Below are 5,050 nucleotides of genomic sequence, written 5' to 3' on the forward strand. Positions count from 1 at the left end.
GGGGTGGGGGGGGGGCCCGAGGGCAGGGCCCGCCTGCCGGAGGGCAGAGCTGAGGCCGGGTGCGGATCAGCCGGCTCTGGGGGTCGGGGAACAGGGGGCCGGTCCGAGAGGGGGCTCCCCCTGCAGCCCGGCAGGGGGGCCGGAGAGACGCGTGGCTGGGCTCCNAGAGCTGAGGCCGGGTGCGGATCAGCCGGCTCTGGGGGTCGGGGAACAGGGGGCCGGTCCGAGAGGGGGCTCCCCCTGCAGCCCGGCAGGGGGGCCGGAGAGACGCGTGGCTGGGCTCCGGAGAGACGGAAGGCTGGACGCACGCGTGGGCCCGCGGAGGGTTCCCGACGCACATGCTGGGAGGCGAGGAGGGGCGCCCAGAAATACCCGCAGTCTGCGGGATGGGTGGGAAAGCCAGCAGATGGCTGGAGGATGGAGCGACGGGAGGGCAGATGGAAGCGCAGTTGGACGTGACAGAGAGACGGCAAGGGGAACCGCCGGCCACGCGGACGAAGAAACTGGGATGCCCAACAGTGCAGGAAGGGAGGGCCCCGCAGACCCATGTCAGGAGCCACGGACCGCGGCGTGAGGGTGTAATCGGTCCGTTTTGTGTTCCTCCTGGTGAGCACGTTACCCAACCCCGCTGATTTTAAGGAACAGACCTCGCAGTTCACCTTCTCCGGGGCCACCATATGTCTCTGGCCAGGCACCAAGTCTGGCCCCAGGTGTGGCCAGCTTCGAAGGAAGGTTCTCAGAGTCGGTCTGAATCCTCCAGATTTGGCCCGAAGCACCAACGAAGAAGGAAAACAGGCACTTCTTGAACACACCCTCTGCTTTCTGAACTTCGAAGACATAGGATGTCATTGCGGCCATAAGGTTCCTGGGTCCCAATAAGAGCAGTCCTCCCAGCACAGCTCCTTGCCGGGTTTCTGTCACTCTCCTTCAAAAGAGGAGGCAGAGGGGCCTGTGAACTCACACGCATAGCTGGTAAGGGCACGGAGGGCCTCTAGAAGCTTGAATGTTGGTTAGTCCCTCTCTGGCCTTTAACAGCTGTGGTTGTAGAGGCCCATCTTCTCAGATTTTCTACCTGGTCCAGCATATGTTCTTCTCTTACTTAGCCTGAGCATTCAGTGGGATGGAGGCACTGTAAAACCAGATGGGTTCAGGGACTTCACAGGCATTGTAAATGCCTACTATGCACCCCAAGATAGGTGCTTTCCCCAAAAGGTATTTAAGTTCAGATAAAAAGACAAGCTAAACAAGACCAATCCTTTGTGACCCCTGCTTCAAACATAATTTGTATACAACATATGATGCTGAAAGCAGTGACATATTTATAAAATCTGTCCAGTTCTGAGATCCTAGGGTTCCTTTTGGTTGGGTGAAGGGGTTTTTGTTTAATTTTTCCTTTTTTTTTTTTTCAAGAAAAGACGTATGTGGTATTGTTTCGGCTGTTCTGAGCATTTTATACTTATTAATTCATTTAATCCTCATAACAATCCAATGAGGAAGGTACTGTTTTGTGGATTCATCCATTTTATAGGTGAGAAATGAAAAAGTTAAATTAATCCCAAGGGCACACAGCTAGTAAATGATAGAGCCGGGATTTGAACCCAGGTGTTCAGATTTCAGAATCTAGGCTTTGAACTGTCAGGCGCTATTGCCTCTCTAACAGGAAAATGAACAGGTCCACGTAGTAGAAATAAGGCAGTGAATAGTCAAGTCTCACTCCCTCTGAAGGCCATCAATCTTCCCGCCCAGAGAAAACCACTGCTAACAGCTTCCTTCCGGAAAAATGCAAGTAGGCACATAAAAGCGTGTATCTAGACATTGAAACTGTATACCTATCTATATCTTTGATAAGAGAAACAGAGGCGTTTTCTACCATTACTGTACCTCCTTATCTACTTAACATGATATATTTGAAGATTTTTTTCCCCATTTCAAATATATACATCCACTTCAAGGGCTGCAAAGTAAACCACTGTAAAGAAGTAATATGATTTAATTCACTAGCCCTCAAAACTGATGTGGTTTATAGCCACTTTCTTTTATGAATAATGCTACCATAAGCATTTTTATATTCAGTGTCTTTCTTCAGCTGCATAAGTTTGTTTCAGAGTAAGCTCTGCAAAGTAGAATTTGGGCCTGCATTTAAAAACGTGACACATATTGCTAAATTCCTGTCCAAAGCAGTTACACGAATTTGTATGTAACTGATTTATAAATAACGGTTTCCTCTAAAGTCATGTTTGTTAAGTGATACTTGTCTTTATAAAGTTCTAAGCTAGAAAGGGGGCTTTTTGCCTACTAATTAGATTAGAGCTCATCAGACTGTCTGGTCCAGTTTCTTCCTTCTGTCCAGCAGCAAAAGGTCATCGTACTGTCAACAACAAAGGGTTAATTTAAAAGTTTCATTGGCGGTTTCCAAAAGAGAGTAAGCACCACATGATAAGTTACTTCTAGGATTTAGAACTAAGAACATTCTGGCAATTTTTCTTTAGTGAGTAACAATTATATACCTCCCTCTCTTTTCGCTTTGGCTTCCAGGATACTCAGAATTACATTTCGTGTTTTAACCATAACATTGATTATCAGCAATGAAGAAGCATCACTATTTTTATATTAATTTACTCCTATTGTTACTTTTAATCACCTAATTGCACATACGCATCTTGTACTGTGAACCCCTCAAATCTATTTTGGAAGTAGGTGATATACCAACAACAACAAAAAAAAAAGTTAAAGGACCTTAAGATTAATAAAACAGACCGCAACATGGCTAAGGCGAGAGGCAAGCAGAGAACAATGGGCATAATTTTCATTCCCTTCCTATTTGAAGTGTGTAAGAGACTTAACTCTTGTTCCTGCTCTTCCGACTCATCCTTAGAAGATAAAAAAAATTAGGACAATCCCCCTCCCCTTCCCCATTTTGCAGCTGGACAGCAGGAATTAGAAATTCAAGGTAGAAGGGAAACGTGGAGATTATCTAAGCAAACCCATCATTTTACAAATGAGGAAACTGAGGCCCGGAGAGGTGAGGTGACTTACCCGAAGCCACAGCTCTAGGAAATGACAGAGGCAGGGCCAGAACGTGAGTAGCTCGAGATCCAAGCCAACGTGCTCTCCCACTGCATAACACACACCTCAGACGACTTGGGGTAGCAGGAGGGAGGAAGAAAAGGTGACCCCACAGCCCCTAGCAACGAAAACAACAAAAAGGACTTGAGGCACTCATAAATAATTAAGCAATTAGCTGCAGCAGCTACTCCCCTCCCCTCCAGTATCCAGTCACCAAGGCAACTTGGGCAGGGTGCCTGCTGGTTGCCTAGTAACAATGTGGTCTGCTCCCTTGACATGCTCCCTAGGCATCAGAGGATTTGAGAGCTGGGAAGAGCCTTAGACAGGGGTCCCTATTCCAACACCTTCATTTTCCAAATGGGGAAAGAGAGGCTCAGAGAAGCCGAGTAACCTGCCCAAGGTCACACAGCTACTCAAAGGCACAGCTAGGCTCTGTTTCCAGTTGCTTTCCATTGCACTATGGCTGCCTTGGGGGCGCTGAAGACGGAGGAGAGGAGACCCTTCCACAGTTGCTAGAGGAATGAGAAAGTAAGAGCAAGCCAGCGAGCAAGAAAGAGACTGAGACCTTGAGCTCCCATGTGCAATTAGCAGGAGCTGGTAATCCCATCAGCCCAACTTTCATCATCACCATGGCAACATGGGTGAGGCGGGTGCTGGTTGCCTAGGAACAAGTGGTCCTCTTCCTTCACTCACATCCAGCTCCCCGGGAGTCACAGGAATAGTAGAATATTGGAGGTGGAAGGGAAAGAGGGATCCTAACTCAGTCTCCTCCCTTGACTAATGAGGAAACCGAGGTTCAGGGGCACTGTGCGAAGTCACGCAGCCACACAGCTAGCTAGTGACATGGACTCATTGGTGGCCAGCCAGCTTTTCTTGAATTCCTTCCACTGGATGCCTCTGGCATAGCACTGTAGGATGGAAAAGTTCACTCAATAATGTCAAAACACGGGAGGGGAATGGCTAGTGGTCCCCTGGAGGGACTTCTACCACCAGTCTCAATGGTGACAATGTTGCACACAAGGCCCGGCACACAGCAGACAAGAGGCATCGTGCACGGTAGTTAAACGCGCTGTCTCTGAAGTCAGAAAACTGAGACAATGGCCAGCTCTCCCCAAGCCTGGTAAGCTTCCTGTCCCTCTAGGAATCAGTCTCCACATCTGAGAAATGGGCGTCCTGACATTCCCTCTCTTGTGAGTTAAGAGTAAATGAGACAACAGCATGCCAAATGCCTGGTGTCTAGTAAAGATGCAGTCAATGCTAGGTGTTCATTTATTCTACATTCGATAAATATTTACTGCATGTCTGCTATGCAAATGGCATTGTTCTAGGCTCCTGAAATTCATTAGTGAGCAATACAGACAAAAGAAATCCCTGTCTCAGTGAACTTACTTTCCAGCGGAATGAACGTGTGTGTATGAATGACTATATATAAACACAAACACTTAAATATATATGTAATACATATATATGCATTACATATATATTTAAATGTTTGTTGAAGGGGCGGAGGAACTCATTGCCAATATGCTATGTTTATGTTACCAGGCTCCTTCTCTAAGACTGAGAAGTTTCCTGTTTACAGGGTGTGATGCTATAAATATGCAGGCCTGTCTTGTATGTGGGAACTCCCCGTTTCCTTTCTTTTAACAGCTCAGAATAAAAAAAGGAAGGCAGTGGCCACTAGATGGCAGACCGCAGTCTCTCTAGATTCAGGGGACAGCGAGCCCCAGGTCCTGCACAAGCTTTTTCAGCAAAGGCAAGTGTTGCAGTTGGTCAGTCCTAGGCGGCGCCTAGACGAGGGGGAAAGACTTGAAGCACCTCTGGGACACTGAGGGTGTTGGGGTTTAAGAGTTACTGCCTGGGGGCGCCTGGGTGGCTTAGTCGGTTAAGCGTCCGACTTTCGCTTAGGTCATGATCTCGCGGTTCGTGGGTTCGAGCCTCGCGTCGGGCTCTGTGCTGACTGCCAGCTCAGAGCCTGGAGCCT

The 5,050-nt window shown here is 48.1% G+C and overlaps 1 protein-coding gene across 2 annotated transcripts in view; it reads right to left on the reverse strand.

The window, feature by feature from the left end:
* Positions 1 to 5,050, reverse strand: part of EIF4E3 (eukaryotic translation initiation factor 4E family member 3) — a 78,683-nt gene that overhangs the window by 47,267 nt on the left and 26,366 nt on the right. For both annotated transcript variants that reach the window (XM_077770638.1, XM_077770639.1), the window contains one exon: positions 3,037 to 3,184. The gene's annotated coding sequence lies outside the window, so the exon portion shown is untranslated. Of the gene's footprint in view, positions 1 to 3,036; positions 3,185 to 5,050 lie in introns of those variants that run through there.

Source organism: Crocuta crocuta, unplaced genomic scaffold (assembly GCF_008692635.1).
Source record: "Crocuta crocuta isolate KB4526 unplaced genomic scaffold, BGI_CrCroc_1.0 scaffold126, whole genome shotgun sequence".
Classification (NCBI taxonomy): domain Eukaryota; kingdom Metazoa; phylum Chordata; class Mammalia; order Carnivora; family Hyaenidae; genus Crocuta; species Crocuta crocuta.